Consider the following 18,013-nt stretch of genomic DNA (forward strand, 5'->3'; position numbering starts at 1 on the left):
TAGGAGTCAATAATACCAAAAATGTGGTTTCCAACCTAAAACCCAAGTTTGGATTGCTGACCTCTTCCCTGTCTCTGAGTGTCTCTCGTAACTCCTGACTCTTTGACTCCTCTCACTCTGTTCTGTCCTCTGTTTATTTCCATGTTCCCTCTCTCTGTGTTTCTCCTGACTGTCTTTGGTCTCTCTCTGTGTTTTTCTTGTCCCAGGCACCCTCAGGAAGACCCCAAGCCTCTAACGGTACCTGGTATCATCTCCAGCATGTTTGTAGATGTGGAGGAGTCACTGGGACATTGAGAAATACCAGAGGCGAATTGTTCTGCTGTAGTAAGTCAATCAGCATTTATTAAGTGACTACTGTTTACGGAGCACAGTTGATGGTGCTTTGGGCAAAGAAGAATGAGTTAGGGCATAGCTCAGAAGCAATAAACTTGTAAACACTTTTCAGTGGCTCTTGCAGGCTGGACACACATGCAAATGAAAACAACACCGAAGTACAAAGCTGACAAATAATTATATAAGTGAGTGTGTTGTATGTGTGCCAAAGAGGCCCAGAGTTAATGGAGTAGAGAAAAGCAGGTGGTATTAATCAGGTTTCCTGCATGAGTTTAAAATTAGGTTTTGAAGTATTATTGGAAGAAAGATGAGGAAAAAGAGGGTGGAAGTGAGTAATTTCTCACTTGGCAAGCCTGTTTGCTTGCTTGCGAACGAGTCCCTGATGGGAGGGCAGTGAAATGAGAATGCTGTGTTTCAGCCTACCAGCAGCTAACTTTCCTTAAACTTCCAGTCCTAGAGGAAGTCAAGTTATGAAAAGAAGTACAGCCAAACTGAGAATTTCCATAAACATACTTGGTATCTGTTGCCAGTTTTAGAATTTATAGAGTTTAACAGTAAATTGTGATTATGAAGTAATAATGAGGTACTGTGACATAAAGTTAATACAGACTGTCAATATTAGAATATGATCTAGGGTTGCATTATAAATGCTAAGATGAATTAAAATAGTAAACTTCAGTATAACAAGTCAGTTTTGTGTTTATGTTGGAAATTTATCTGTGCTGTTGTATTTTAGATAGTCCTACCTACGGGCGCACCATGGTTTTCAGAGTTGGATATGGTTTGAATTCTACCGCTGCTAGCTATGTAATGTTGGGCAATCTACGTAACAGACATCTCAGTTTCCTCCTATGTAAAATGAAAATGTTTACCTCAGAGAGTTGCTCTGTGAATTAAAAGAGATAATTTTATAAAGTCCTGAGTGTGTGCTAGGTACTTGTTACTTGCAGATACTTAAAACGTACCTTTAAAATAGTTTGTTAAATATAGTGTTATTTCTGAGAGCTTTTTAAAAATAGAAGTAAACCTCATAGTATTTAGAAAATGCTATATATACAAGGAGTATTTATAACATGTGAATAAGATACAAAGAATAACATTAACATGAATAACTGAGTACCTACCACTAACTTAGGAAATAGAGCTATGCCTGGCCCAGATTCCATCACCTCTCTTTAACTACCACCACAATCCTGAATGTTGAGTTTATTAATTCCCTGTTTTCCTTTATAGTTTTTCCCCACGTTTTATGTATCCCCTACATTAAGTTTTGCTTGTTTTTGAATTTTATATAAATATTAATACTATATGTTTTCTTTTGCAACACCTATTTTGCCACTCAGCATGTTTGAGAGATTCATCCTTTCTTATACCTGTAATTCATTTATGATCACAGTTGTATTTCATTGTATGAAAATACCACAATTTATTTATCCACTTTCTTTGGATGGCTATTTAGATTGTCTCCAGTTTTTGTTATGGGAGATAAAACTGCAAAGGAAAAAGTCTTGAGAGTCCTATTCATGCCTCTTTATGCACTCTAGGATATATGTTCATGGGTAGAAATGCTACGTCAACCCAACCTCAAACTCTGTAGGATCATGGCAAATGGATTTACATAGAACTTGTTACATCTTAATCCTCCCTCTAGCTGAGTATAAGTGTTCTCATTCTATATCTCTTATATAGTTCTTTAAAATGACTAGATTTTTAAAAAAATAATTTTGTAAATTGCCTGTAACACCATTTTAGCAATAATCCTGATGACCTTTTAAAAATTAGTTTCATCCTTTGCAGCAGCTGCTTGTATTTCTTAGTTTTCCAGTTGTCACTCACACCTTTTCTCAAACCCAGTTAAGTCCAGACATCCTGAAATAGCTGGGTATGTTTGCTAGCTAAGTGTTTTCTCCCAGGAAAACTACATCATAATAATGTAATGTTCTCATGTTAAACGAAAGTTGTCAGCTATTCCTGCCTTCTAAAGATAGTTTGGGCAGAGAAATGTACACATCTTTTACTGATTTCTTTTTTCCTTAATTTGAATTGAGATAGAGAAGGAGTGACCTACAGAGGACTGTTTGCAACCTGTGTTTTGTTCTGTGTTGCAAAAGTCCCAAAAGCTCGAGTAAATGACAACTTCTATTTGCCACTCTTTCCCCTTTTCTGTCCTTCACCTACTTCTGTTTTTCTCAGCCATTGGTTCTTTTGGTATCTGATTATACTTGCACAATCCATTCCAATTTTCATATCACAGTTCCTCCTAACTTGGTACTTTGTACTTGATGGTCTGTGATTTTAGTTGACTGACTTCAGTGTTTTGCCTGTTGTCAAACTTGGTACCACTATCTACCACATTCATTTTCTGAGGTTTTCCAGGGGAGTCTTCCAGGTTCTGGTGTAGTGCCTAGTACTTATTAATCAATTGATGTTTATTGAATGAAGAAAGGAAAGACGTAAATGTAGTAAGGACGGAAATGCCTTTTCCCAGCTCAGCAATAATAATTACCCTAAAAGCAGTGGGCAAAAATCATGCATACTGTAAACAATTCTGCCTGTGGGTAGCTTTGTAAACCATAAGTAGTCATTTCTTCTTGAGCTTCACTCTGGGTTTTTGCAAAATGAGAGTGGTAGAACAGTGATCTGTAAGAACCCTTTTGACTCCAACCTTTTTGTATTTTATCTTCAATGGAAATGAAATACAGTTTCTCATGGGATGTCTGGGCACCACTACCAAAAACCTGAATCCATCTACCTTACCGGGCTATGTCACAGCAACCTGCCAGTTATTGTCTCTCATAACCGTAGCAAGTGGGGCATACATCGAACTTCCCTTCATGTTATTTAGCTTTGATTTGTTCTGGAGAAAGAATAGATTTATCTTTCTTTGAGAAAGGATAATGAATTCCTTTGGCTTCTCAATTTCTTTCACCAGGCAGCCCAGGCATTGTTCAGCGCAAAACCTTGAGTCCTGGCCTCTTCCTCCCCCGCCCCACCCAGCCCCTCAGCTGTGAGTGGGGCAGTGCATCCTCCCTTTGCTACTTGCTGTACCACCTAGCTCCATGTCTCCTTTCACTTGCCAACTACCATCTTTGAGTCAGTGTTGGTTTTAACTTTCGGTTTTAACTGTTGTGGATCCTTGAAGTCTATGGGTCTGTCTTTATCTGGTGCTAGAGGCAAGTTGCCCGTTCCTTTCTCCTGTGGTTTCTCTGCTAGGAACTCCTCAACCCAAGGTAAATGGCGAGTGAGACCTGAACTCCTTCGCTCGCTGCCTTCCTATAGCTGTTGCAGGGACTCTCACTCTAAGATAGATTTGTGCTCTAACCCCTTTCAAGGAGTTATCTGACTCTTCGGATTTGCACATGACTAGTGTTTCCTGAACCTGTTACTTGTCCAGAATTCATTTTGTGAGTACCGCTGAACTCTGGATTAGAGGCAAAAGAAGCCAGAGAGCAGACTACACGGGGCAAGGGCCACAAACTGTCTTAACTTTCTGTAAATTGTAAACACTGCCCAATCACTCCTGAGGGCCCTGGCCAGAGAGCTGTCTATCTGAGCATTAACCAAGATTAAGGAGGCTCTTTCTTTCATTAAGGGACACAGAATAATCGAATCTTGTCAAGATATTATGGATCTGCTTTGTGAAAAATCCCATGGAAGTCAGGCAAATTTTAGGTTAATAAGAGAGTAAGGCAAGCGAAAAGTTTTGTAACTAAAAAAACAAATGAAAAAGGGAGAAAACTTTTAAAATGAGGATCTATTTTTAATAACATTAACTTAATTCTAAATGGGATTTAAAAAATCTCTTTAGGTTTTTTTTGTTTTTAATGTTAAAGTACTCAGTGAAAGACCAGTCGTTAACCTCCAAACTCACCTCCAGCCTCAGTACACACGAAACACTGGAGATTTACTGTGCAATCCTGCCATGAGGACCCAGAATCCAGGCTACCGGTGATAATTCACTCCTCCGAACCGCTTCCTTCACAGAACTCTACAAAACCATATTACACCAAATGTTCTGTTCTGAAAGAAGCAGTTAATACCATCCTATCTCTAGAACAGATTACTGTTTGTTCCTCAGGAATACATGGAGAGAAACATCCTTTTATGCTCACTCTAACTGCCTTTATATTGTGACTTTGGTTAATGTAAAAGGCTTGACCTATTAAATGTTCACATTAATATTTTAACTTATCAGTTATAAGTTTCTTTTGTAATACTAATTCACTTAGTATTTTAATTTAGACAGACTTGAAAGTGCGTCTGAAAACCTAGTCATTTAGTATTTTAGTTTAATGTCTTTTGAAAAAGAACCATATATTCTCTAATGACTAAGTTGCAGCAAATATTAAAAATGCACCATTGTGTTAATAAGTTGGATCATGTTCAAATACAGTAGAAAATTTATAAATATATATAAACAAGTGATACAAAATTTTCCTTTGGTAGAAACTAGGAAATGCATTTATTACAGATTTTCCACTGAATGGTCTTAACTTGGAAGAGGAATTTTTAAATGCTAAATTAATAAATTTTGAACTGCACGTTTAATTTTTACTCTTGGTTTATATTTTTTATACGGCAAAGTTAGTAATACATACAACAGTAAGGTCAAAGTTGAGCTTTATGTAATTACTCATGTAATTATACAAAATACAGATTTATCTGTATTACTAAAAAGCATCTTTTTTAAAATAGTTCTGAATAACTTCTTTCAGATTTAGGTGTTGCTAGAATAGCAATATTCATTTTGTGTGGGAGTTTGTATCTGGATAAGAAAGCAGTGAAATGTTCAAATGGGTCTGTAATTTTGAGGAAAAAGAAGTGAGGAATGAGTCTGTTTTCCTGAAGTTAATTTCCATTCATTATCTTAGTTGCAAAATCTACATTTCTGAAAGGCTGACTAGGTTGTATTAAATCTGAATAATAAATCACTGATTCTTTTCTTTTTTCTTTTTTTTTTTTTTTTTTGCGGTACACGGGCCTCTCACTGCTGTGGCCTCTCCTGTTGCGGAGCACAGGCTCCGGACGCACAGGCCCAGCGGCCATGGCTCATGGGCCCAGCTGCTTCACGGCATGTGGGACCTTCCCGGACCGGGGCACAAACCCGTGTCCCCTGCATCAGCAGGCGGACTCTCAACCACTGCGCCACCAGGGAAGCCCCTCTTTTCTTTTTTTTAAAATAAAAGCAATAGAACAGAAAGAGCAGCAGCACTTTAATACTGACAATTGTTTTGAGGGATTGGGACTCCTAGGAAGCTCACCCGGGCACCGTAATGTTAAAGATCACTAAATATGGTATTCTTCTGTGTCTGTGCCAGACTGTTTCCCCCGCAAAATCTTCCTCAGATTCTGTACATTTCTTTTGTGCTTTGCTGGCGGATACTTCACTCCCTTTCCCTGTGCTAGCCACACACGGTGTCTTGTTTGAATGATGGCATCATTGCTCTTTGGTTAAGGTCTGTTTTGAGCTTAGGAGAATCTTGGCTGCTGTTTTCATCCATTTATAATAATTTCTGTTACTTAGCCCTTACACTGGGTAGATGGCAGTGTTACTTTCTGTGAGTTTCAAGCTGCCCTGTAAACACAGGATTTGTGTTCGTCAATTAGTACCCTGTCAACTGTGAAGGACCTCTCTGGACCTAGGGAAGTCCGTGCCCTGGAACTCTCGAGTCAGAGAACGTCTAGATCTCAGTGCCAGGGCAAGAGTGAGTGAGTCTGATTTTTCACTGAATGGAATCATCCAGTCAGCTGTTCTCTCGAGATTAAAGCGCATCAAGACAGCCTTTCTTCTGCTCTTACTGGAGCTTACTCAAGGATTGTTTCTTTTTCCTTCAAACTTTAAAAAATGTGCCAGAGATTTTTTTGGTGGGTCTGCGTAAAATTATTTGCATTTAAATAATTTCAAAGACAGTTTTCGTTGAGAGGTTCTGGCTCTTTTACTCTTTGTACCCAGTAAGGATGGTGAAATCGCGGTGGGGTTGCGTTCTCCTGTTTCTCCCTTTACATTTTTCTGGGGACTTCAAAGACCCATAGGGATACCCTCCCTTCCTCATCCCCCTCCTCCATTTAGAGTTTACAGTTATGAGTAGGATGAACCTGGACAAGTTTATCTTACAGGATTTAAGCCTATCATTTTCAATGGGGGACTCTGTGTAAGACTCACTGTCTGTGGTTAAGAGGCTACCGATGATGGTGCTGTGGATGTGTCTGTAGTGGAGGTAAAACGATAAGAGGCTAAGAGTAACAGATGTAAAATAATCATTCAAGCCAATAACAGAAGAGGGTCACAAGGAAGTTTATGGCTCATGCTGTAGGGAACTAAGAAATTTGGAGGAAGGGGCTGTTATTTCCGCCTGCATGGAGAGGAAGAGAGAAAGGGGTATTTTAAATAAGGGATCCCTGGGCAAATAAAAAGAGGCAAGGAAGTACTCAAACGCAGGAAGCTGAGCCTTGAATACACCTTCTGGGGTATTGGATATAGAGAAAGGCAATGGAAGTTTGGGGCCAGATTTTGGCAAGAGTTGGGGTGAGGCAGGGAGGGCACAAAAAATGATGTGGAATGCCTATCTGAGGAATTAAATTCTGGGACTAGACTGTGAAGTCCCACAGAGTTTGGATTCAGAGAATGAAAGGCTTAAAGCATGACTCTGAATAAATCTACTGATACAGATTAGTTTGGAAATGGAGATGATCACTTAGAAGTTATGTAAGCATCTCTCTTGGGGTGAGGGGTGCCAGAGGGCTTGGAAAAAAAAAGAAAATACATCCTGTCATGCTGGTTTTTTACAAGTAAATATTTAAGGCAGCATATGTGAGGCATTCTAAAAGGGATTTTCTGTACTATCTGTTTCCATTCTAACCATCCTGTGAAGTAGCTACTAGCCTACTTTTATAGATGAGTGAACAGAGAGGCCCTTAAATTAGACAACTGGTAGTGGTAAAAATTCATAGCCAGGCCTATCTGGCTGCCAAGTCCAAGCCTTTCCTACTCCCTTGCTCTGACTCATGAACCATGAAATGGAGAACAGATGAACTTTTTATTCCTTAGTTGATTTGTCATAGACTCCTTTCTTAGGAATTATTAAATGGATCCAAATTAGGATGATATTCATATACACATAATTGTATGTATGTCAGTACACCTGAATTTGAGTTTGATAAAGGTGTTATATGTTAGACTTAGCTGTTTCTCAATCACAGCATTTGAGAAAAATGCTCTTTTCTGATAATTTAGAGAAAAATGTCAATTGACAAAATTTGGGTCAGTGATATAGTTTATATCAATTTAGAATAAATAGGAAGAGATATTTCCTACCAAGTAGTAATTTTGGTGTATAGTGAATGAAATCAGTGTCCCAGTTTCCTAGAATAAAATTTATAGGATAAACTGGAACAGTTGTTTAGAAAAGAATGTTTTGGTTAATTTTTCTTACTCATTGAAAGTTAGCTAGAGAAGTCTTAATATTTGTAAATAAAATCATTGTAGAAATGTTAGTACACAACTGAATTTCTTATTAATAGTAAGTGAAGCTTATTTTTTAATGGGAAGATGAGCTTGGTGTCATCACTCTAATGATTAACACTTATTTCACAGTTTTAAATATTTATAGTATGTAGAAGAGGTGGGAGGTTTGAAGAAGTATGTGGTACAGACATCTAGTGAATTGCCCACTACCAACACCAACAACCTCTCCACCTCCTGCCTAAGACATTCTGGAAGGTTGTTTTTTTGTTTGTTTGTTTTTGTTTTTTAAGCTGATGTTAGCTTGTTTATATAATTCCTGACTTTTTCTAAAAGTTACCCCCTCCTGGCCCATGTGGTCTATCAAGGAATATCGGTTAGTTGCTTTCTAGTTAAATGAGATTTACATATATATTTCATTTGCTGTTTCATCCTCCAGCTGTGCTAAGTGGAGGCTTTTTTTTTGGGTGGGGGAATCCTAATTTTTCTCTCTGTATAACCTGCATTTCATTCAGCAGAAATAGTTCTAGGTTCACAGACAAGAAGCGGCTGTCTGAAATATGTTCATTGACTCCGCTGAGTGTCTACAGTTGCCCAACAAAAAGTTCTTTGATTTGGGTAGTATAAAGAAATAAAAATAAGCATTCAGATTAGGTTTTGGCTGCTGTAATAAGAACTTCTGTCTGTAACTTGAAGTCTTGAATTTCATATGTAGTGTAATCTCATGTTAAAATTTGGACTAATTTGAGCCTAGACACCAATGAGACTGTTAATAAGAAGTCTTAAGTGATAATATGCTTACTATTTTTCTCTTGAATTATTTCTTTGACCCTCAAAGGAAAACATTGAATCTTCATCTCAAGGTTGACATGACAAGGGATATATCTCAATACTGTTCACAAGATGGAAGAAAATTGTAATTTTGTGTGTGTGCTGTTTGGTAAAAAAGCGATGAATGCTTTAGTTCACCAGAGAAAATCGATCCAAAGAATGAAATGGACAAAACCGGAAGCAATATATATTGAGAATGATATCCCCAAAGACTTTTAGGAACTGTAAAATTGAGTGCAGTGGTATAAAACTATTCACACATCTTATTAGATCCATCTAGGACTGCAAACTGATTGTCTACTTGAGAGACTTGCTGTAAATACTTAGGGAGAAAGAGTGTTGATAAGTCTCTGGCATAACTAAATATTCACAATGGAAGAGTGTATTAAAAGAATAAATTGTATTTCAGTTAGAAATCCAGGTTACTTTTATGATTCTGTTTTCTGAGATCCTTTTCTTGAAAATCATGTATCTTCAAAGTTTTCACTTGTGACTGTTCATCCCTGATAGGCACAGAAAAATTAATATGGTTGGGAAAAGCCCTAAACACCAAATTATGACCATTGACAAAACTCATTATTAAAACGTGGCAAATTGGAAATGCTGCCTCCTGCCTGATGACTTTTAGATGAAATGTAATCTTATGTCTGGAATGTTGAATTGAGATGTAGAGCAGATGTCTTAGAGTTATTTATGTGAAACCTTAAGGATCTCTTCAGCTTAGCTCCTCAAGTGTAAAATAAGTGCATTAATTATTTTATGTATTCTTACATAATTCTTAGTTCAGGTTATATAAGAAAGATTGTTCTTATTCTGAAATTACAATTTGAAAAGTAATTATTGGGAAGATTTGACCTATTAGTAGAAAGGTCCTAGCTACTTTATAGAGACATATGATGCAAAATGGTATTTTAAGTTAAAGAAGATCTAGGATAATATGATTGCAGTTTTCAAGCATAGTTGAATGTGGCATTTCATGGAAAAAACCTAGGTTGAAAATGTTGTGTAGTCCAGGTAGAAACTTCATGGAACATTTACAGTGTTTTTGAATTTGTGATGTGCTGTACTGTCACTAGTTCCTTGAGATAGGATATACCCTCAGTGTAATGTGTGAATCATTTAGAGGTTGAAGTAGGGGGTGGTGTAAAAAGCAGCTACACAGTGGAAGAATAGAGACAATGGTATTTTTTTTTTTTACTAAGTTCTGTCGTCTGTTGGAATATGGTATGGTGAGTTAATCAAACCTCTCCAGGATAATATTATGATCTTACGAATTTTCTCATAGGTCTGAATTCCTTTTTAGTTCTCATATATTGTTTTGCCTTTTTTTCAAGATGGTTGGCAAGGCAGTGGATGCATTTGTTTTGAATGTTGAATGGCTGTTGATCATTTTAATGAAACAAATTTAACGACGTGAATTTTTTTTTAATTTATTTATTTTTATTTTTGGCTGTGTTGCGTCTTTGTTGCTGTGCGCGGGCTTTCTCTAGTTGCAGCAAATAGGGGCTACTCTTCGTTGCTGTGTGCAGGCTTCTCATTGCGGTGGCTTCTCTTGTTGTGGAGCATGGGTTCCAGGTGCACGGGTTTCAGTAGTTGTGGCACGTGGGCTCAGTAGTTGTGGCTCGTGGGCTCTAGAGTGTAGGCTCAGTAGTTGTGGCACACGGGCTTAGTTGCTCCACAGCATGTGGGATCTTCCCGGACCAGGGCTCAAACCCATGTACCCTGCATTGGCAGGTGGGTTCTTAACCACTGCACCACCAGGAAAGCACAATGACATGAAATTTAATGAAAATAAATTTTTATACTTTGTGGAAAGTGTCAATGATTTGCTTTCTTGTTTTAAAAAATATAAAATGAATAAACTTTTAGTTATTATTATATGTTGCCTTTTCAACTTCCTCAGTGATGAATGAAAATGAAAAATTAATCCCAGGGATGACTTTGTTACTAGTCCCAGCTCTTTCACCTTGAGCAAGTTCTGGGACCTTGAGCAAATTTCTTCATTTGGACCTGAATTTCCTCCTCTTTCACGGTTGAACGGGTAATCTTTAAAGTTTGTTCTAACTCTAGAAATCTGTGATTTTGAATGAAGAACAAAGTAGGAATTCGAAATAAGTATGAGTATTCCTAAATCAAGTTATTGAGTTTAATAAGAGAAGGAGTTCCACATTCATTATGTTTTTAGCAGAATTTTGATGAGGAAGAAAAGAGCAAGTTGGTAGAGAAAATATTCCTTACAGAAGTGATGCAAGGAGTTACATAGTAACACAACTTTGTGGGATTCAGTAACAGTGAGATTTGTTTGATTCAAGAAAAGGTTTTTCTTGGAGTAAGATAGTGAGTTTTTATATCCTGTCAAAAAGTTCAATTTCTGATAAAATGGCCATTTAAAATCTGTTTATAATAAACTTTTATTCTACATTTCTTTCAAACCCCCAGCATTTTTGCTTCATTACCCACCCATTCCCCACCTCTCCAAACCATAAGAATTGTTTTATTCATTTCCTCTTTAACTGAGTTGTGTAGTTTCTTCCCCAAATTAAGAGTATAGCCAAAAGTTTAAAAATTGTCAGGCTGTTGGAGAAAGAAGATTAAGATTAAGATCAAAGTGTGTCTCCTTTATAATAAGATTTTCCTTTTTACAAATTGTTCTTTGATAAGAGAACAGATTATTAGTAAGACCTATTTCAAAATTTTTTCTTAGAAATATCTCTTAGGATGTTTGTCTACTGTATATTTTTTCAAAAATTAGTGTAACATATTACATGCAGAATTACTTTCAAAATTAAGAAGCCTATTTGATAGAAATGCATTTCTTAATATCTAAACATGTAGACGTTTTTTCATTTGATAGTTTATTTTCATCTAGAACAGTGAAAAGTCTCATAGAACAGTGTCTGTAGAAGAGGAGCTGTCTTCAGTGACAGCCTTCAAGTATTTCATTTATGTTGGAGGGTAGAAATGAACTACTTTTTACAGAGGGGTGTGACCACAAAAGTAAAGTTAATTCTTCTCCCTTTCGAAAAAATAAAGTGCATTCAAGCTTACATATGATGTATTTTGACCGAAACCATTAATAATACTTATGGAGATACATTTTTCAAGGGAAAAGAGCCTGTAAGTAGATCATCTATAATTGCCTTAAAAGTTGGAAACAAGTGTTACAGGAGCCTGAAAATGAGGCATTCAGATGTAAATATCTTTGAGAATTCTCAGACTGTGTAAGTAGCATTAAAAATGGTTCCTGTTGATTCTATTTGATTCTTTTAATACGTGCCAGTAATACCTTTGATCCAGAAAAGGTGTATGTGAATGTTCTTCCAAACACATACATCGTGTAATTCCTGAGTCATGGTCTCACTACCCTTTTAATTTTTCACAAATTAGTCTAAGTTTGTAGTAACATAAAAAGATCTCCTTTGTAATTATTTAAGTTATATCATTTTGGAAGTTTCAGACTGGAACCCTTTGCACCAGTAATGACTTTGGGACTCTTGACATTTAGCTGGATGACTGATCCCAGTGTATAGTTTGCCAAGTAAAGGGAAGACCTTGAGGCCTGCGATGTGTAGAATTGCTTTGACTCACTCTGGTCCTCTGGCAGCCGTTGCAGCCTGGCGGCAGCAACACCAAATCTATGCACTTGCACATTTGAAAGCTGCTTTTCTTAGGCTCCCACAGCAGTTTGTATAGAGGAGGAGCCAAAGTAAGATGTCGACAGAGGCTTTCTCAAAAGCAATTCACTTATAAGCTACAAAGAACCCCTTTTAGATTTGGTCCTATCACTACACTCCTCAGACTTCTGTTTAAAGCCTTTGCTGAAGACGTAATGTTAGAGACAGGCCAGATAGGTTTTGTTGTGTTGAAGTCTATTGTAGAGTGTTCTCAAGAAATAGAGCCTTAAAATAATTTAGAGCTAGATGGGCCTCTCCAGAGCCAGATAGAGCAACCAGAGATTCAGAGGTTAGGTCATTTAGCCAAGGCATGCCCCTGCTTAGAGTCAGTATTTGAATCCACGTGTTTTTTTTTTGTTTTTTTTTTTCCCCAGACTTTTACTTAGTGTGTATTTACTGTGTCAGGAATATGGCCCTATGAGTACTAAGGAATAAACATTAAAGTAGTAACAAAAAGGACACTTTTAACTGTAGATTAGAAGTTAAAGAGAAGTGTCACTTTCTCCAAATCTGACAGGAAGATCACAGATAAAAGTTTCAGACCCTGGAAACTGCAACTGATTCAGAGCTGAAAGAATGTGTGGTGTGTATATACTTACTTTTTGAGGTATGAGAGGTAAAAAAGAGCAGTTTTGAGGGAAATCAGAGCTTTTCTTAAGTAATATAAGTTAGCCTGTGCACTTCTGTTTACCCTGCGAACTTCTGTTTCTCAACTATCACTTTTTGAGCACCTGTTGAGGAAATGGTATCTCCCCAGCTGTTGAAAGTTTAAGGACCATGCCAGTGGGGAGCAGAGGCAGAGAGGCAGCTCCTTCTACCCTCTCAGTAAACAATAACGGTTCCCACTTTAATAACTGCTGGGTCTGCTCCCTGGTCTCTTGGTCCCCTCTTCAAAATCACTGATGTAAATTTCTCCACAGAAGCTGCTTTGCACCCATCCCGCTATATTTTCTTTGATGATCATGAAGAAACTCACAGCTCTAACACTCCTATTTGCCCTTCATGCACATCTGGGCAGCATTTACCATGTGGACCTTTTATTTTAGTTTTTAAATTTTATTATTTATTTATTTATTTTTAAGATTTAATTTTTATTTATTTTTGGCTGTGTTGGGTCTCTGTTGCTGTGCGCGGGCTTTCTCTAGTTGTGGCGAGTGGGGGCTAGTCTTGGTTGTAGTACGCAGGCTTCTCATTGCGGTGGCTTCTCCTGTTGCGGAGCACGGGCTCTAGGCGCCCGGGCTTCAGTAGTTGTGGCTCGTAGGCTCTAGAGCGCAGGCTCAGTAGTTGTGGTGCACGGGCTTAGTTGCTCCGTGGCATGTGGGATCTTCCCAGACCAGGGATCGAACCCATGTCCCTTGCATTGGCAGGTTGATCCTTAACCACTGCGCCGCCAGGGAGGTCCCCATGTGGACCTTTTAGATTAAAAGTGAAACTGTAGTACTTTAAGAAGAATTTAATGGAAACATTCCATTTCTGTTTGAGGAAGAATAAAAAGGCAGTGTGAGATAGTGGAAAGGGTTCTAATTTTGTGATTAAGAGACCTGTATTTTCACTCTGCCACTAAGTTATTTGGTGAACTTGATCTAACCTTTGACCCCTGTGGATCTTGTTTTTTCCTCATCTGTAAATGGGAGGACACAGTGACCTCCAAGGATTGGATTTTGGATTTGCAGTCCCTGTTAATTCTATAAAAGGAAGCATCTCATTTTTAGAAGAGTAGTTCCTTAAACAGAAATTATACTATAAATTAAAGATGACACCCGGGAACAGTAGTAAAACATGCAAAATTTTCCTAAAGATGTCAGATACAACTCGTGAACAACTCTTTTCTGAGTCAAAACTTTTCATCAGTGAGTGTGATGCTCTCCAAATAAGTTAGTCATTTCTGTTTTACAATGTGGGAGTCTGAAAATATCTAGATAATTAGAAGCTTTTAAAAATATTTATAGAGGCTGCTTCCAAAGGCAAAATATTGCATCTATAACTAGGAAAATTTAGATAGATATGGAATTCATCTGTTTAAGTCTACCCCTAAACTGTTATCTGAATTATCACATACTAAAACTATGAACACTTAGGTGCCTCAGCCTTCTACTTTACCTCAATTATGTGTTTATATCACTTTAATTCTTTTCATTAATTTCATTTTAATTGGTCATAACTTGTGTTTCTGCCACCTCTAATGGTAAACCAGGGCCTTTGCAGCTTGTACAAAGGCTTTGCTGGAAACCCTGCTGATTTCTAAATACCAGATATAGTGTATTTAGACCAAGTGAATTTGTTTTCATATAGTGTAGAGCAGATGTAATAGTAATTACTGTCCTCATATAATGATGCTAATATTTTATTGTTATCAACTGAAGTGAATGATAAAAGGATGTTAAATTGGATCTCCTTTCTAGCTTATGTATGCTGTCGTTACAGGTCCTGGAACACTTAGAAGATAACTGGGCCCTTTTTTATTCTCTGTGGTGGTGGCAGAGGTTCAACTTGAGATATAAAATCAATATTATCAGTCAGAGGTGTGTTTTTTTAAAAAAATTATATGTTATCCACCAGCTCAGATTACTAATTGGTGAGGAAACGCTGTAAGGGATGGCTGTTTCCTCATATAGAGTAGCTGTCTATTTTTATTGAGATACAGTATTATATTAGTTTCAGGTGTACAACATGATTCAATATATAAGTGTGTGTATGTATATGTAGTAAAATGCTTATTATCACAATAAGTCTAGTTGACATTCATCGCCACACATAGTTAGAAATTTTTTTTTCTTGTGATGAGAACTTTTAAGACCTTCTCGCTTAGAAACTTTCAAATATGGAATTTAGTATTATTAACTATAGTTACCATGCTGTACATTATATCCCCAGGACTTATTTATTTTATAACTGGAAGTTTGTACCTTTTGACCACCCAAAGTAGCTTTTCTAAAGATTACTTCATAACACTGAAGTGTAAGCAGAGAAACTTTATAAAAATATCCACTAGGTGGCACTTTATATTTGGGTTTAGAATTGGCCCTGCAGCATTCCTGACTAAAGGGTATCATTGAAACAGAAAATGTCTTTCTTTGAAGGTTGGGTGTTCGTGAGTATCTGGACTTATATGAACTTTAAAATAATCCTAAAGTGAAAAGTTTTTATCAGTGATTTTGTCGTATCGCCCACTCATTGTAAGGAAAGTTTCTACAACATCCCTGACATGTTCTCAAACACATGATGTTGGTAACCTGTATTAATAACATGGGGAAGCCTGCTTTCCTAACCATTTTTTTCTTAATTTTATTAAAAAAACAGCAAGCCTAGAAAAAACTAGTCCTCTATTAGAATAGCCATCAATTAGAAAATAATGTATGTTTTCTGCCACATACAAGACATTGTGCTTATAACAGATATAAATTTTATATTTGGTGTGGTTCCAAAGTTCCTTTTAAGATAAGGTTGTAAGAAGCACTGGCCTGATTCTATGGAAGATTTTTGCTATTTGAGTTAAGCTTTCAAATAGTTAATTATTAATATGCTAATAATCTTATTCTGCATAGTGTATACAAATTTATGAATGATTTGGCTAATCTCTGTTTAGCCAATTAGTATTTTTAAAAGCTTATTCTTTATGAAAGCTTACAGTACACCCCAGTGTTTTCTTATTTACGGTTTTTGAATTATTTTTATTTATTAAAAACTTAACAAAAATTAGAAAAACTCAATCCTGTTATATAGAGATAATAGTGTGAACAATTCAGTGTTCATTCTCCCAGGCTTCTTTTTTTTGTCTATGCATATATAAGCATATTTATTATGTCGTATTTTTATAAAAGAGAAATTTTAATCTTCTTATGTCTCATGAACCTGTTCCTTATTTTTTTCATTTAACAGTTTATCTCAAATATTTCTTCATGCCAAGAAAAGGATTTTCATGTTGTTCCTTTTAAACTAATCTCCCACTGTTTATATTTTGGTTTTCCCCCAGTTTTTTCTACCCATAGAATTTTGAAATGCAGAAGTATTCCTTTACTTGTAATATTTACTGATAAGAGCACTAGATTAAAGCAGCGTGGGTCAGCTTAGCATAGCATCTGTTTATAAGTTGTGGCATCTGTTTATAAGTTCTCAGTGTTGAATGAATTTGTTACTTTTTTGACTATATGAGGTTAATGATTAGTAGTTGTTAATTATAGTTTATTTCAAGTTGATTTGAATGCTTATATTCCGTGACTGATCATAACGATGATAATAATAGCAAACTCTCATATACACTTACTCTTTGCAAGGTTCATACATATACACTTACTATAAGCAAGGCAGTACTCTAAGCAGTTCATATATTTTATATATATATATATATATATATATAAAGAAATTGGTTTAACCCTCACAGTGTGGTAGGACTGTTGTTCCCCTTTGTATAGATGAGGATGCTAAGGCACAAAGAGGTTAGGTTACTTGCTCCAGGTAACACAGTTAATTATTTGTTGATCGAGGTTTATGAATCCAGGAAAAAACAAGAGTCCACACTGTTAACCTTTCTGCCAAACCACATGAAGCACTAGATGTAGCCAAAGTGGAATTAGGCAGGATGGTCTGGGATTTCTTTCAAAGTTGTATTTAAGGGCTTCGTTTAAAAAAAAAGACTAGAAATCTAAGTGGCTTCTTTAAAATTGATATCGGTATCATCAGATTTTCTTACTGAATGCGATACTGGACATTGTAAAGTTCTCAATATAGATTAGAGTTACGCTACCTAGCAAATATTTTGTGAAGATGATACAAAGATACATAATTTTTAACTTGTTTGGAATTTATAGACCATGGTAATAATTTAATGTATATTACCCTAAATTTAGGCTCATGGAATTTTCTGGGCTTTGATTCAGGGCAGGTATTTAAAGCAGAAAGTCTGGTAGCAATGAATAGCACCAGTAAGAAAGTCCGATCTGAGTCCCAGGGATCAAGGAAGGCTGGGAGGAACAAGTGTAAAGCAGAGCGTAATTTAAGATTTCAAATGCTTCCTGCTGAGCCCATAAGTGTTACTGTGCCCAGAATGCCATCACTGATAAGCGAGTCCTATTTTTGGATGATAGAGGGCTGAAGAAGCCAGACTTGCTCATTGGCCACATGGGACTGTTTGGTTCTGAGGAAAGTGTAGAAAAGTTGTTTGCAGAGCAGAGTTGAAGGGTGGCATAAATGAACACATCTGGCTTCCCTGTTTTAACTAGAGCTAACCCTGAGCAGACTCATTTACCTCATTTATCTCAAGGAGTGTCTGTTCCCAAGGCAAAAGATCGTGAAATCCAAATAGGATCCCAGAAGCCAAGGAGTACAAGTGGTGGTAGACATGCAAAAAGCAAAGGGGGAGTGGTTTCCAAGTAAAATGAGAATGTTGATTGGCCTGACTCTGGCGACAGAGCCAAATTACGAAAACATGAGGACTTGCTGCACCTGAAGGAGGCTGGGTTTTCAGTCAGAAACCACTAAAACCACTATTTATCTCATGTTTATAGGAGACCATTTGTGATTCTATTGAAGTACCAGGTCTTGCTATACCAGTTTTTAAAAGGCATCTAAGCTGTTGACGGGTCCTATAGGAGCTGCTGCACATGTAAATAAGGCAGGCACTCATGTTTCAACTTCTATGTAAGTGATTATTCAGTTCTGACAATGAAAAAAAAGTAGAGATTTACAATTCCGAAACGAATTAATTTCATTAATT

At 36.8% G+C, this 18,013-nt stretch overlaps 1 protein-coding gene across 7 annotated transcripts in view; it reads left to right on the forward strand.

The window, feature by feature from the left end:
* Positions 1-18,013, forward strand: part of BBX (BBX high mobility group box domain containing) — a 277,999-nt gene that overhangs the window by 139,823 nt on the left and 120,163 nt on the right. For 2 of the 7 annotated variants that reach the window (XM_030836707.2, XM_060298038.1), the window contains one exon: positions 207-324. The exons of the other annotated variants lie outside the window; for them this stretch is intronic. The gene's annotated coding sequence lies outside the window, so the exon portion shown is untranslated. The remainder of the gene's footprint in view (positions 1-206; positions 325-18,013) is intronic. 7 annotated transcript variants of the gene reach the window in all.

Source organism: Globicephala melas, chromosome 4 (genome assembly GCF_963455315.2).
Source record: "Globicephala melas chromosome 4, mGloMel1.2, whole genome shotgun sequence".
NCBI classification, from domain to species: domain Eukaryota; kingdom Metazoa; phylum Chordata; class Mammalia; order Artiodactyla; family Delphinidae; genus Globicephala; species Globicephala melas.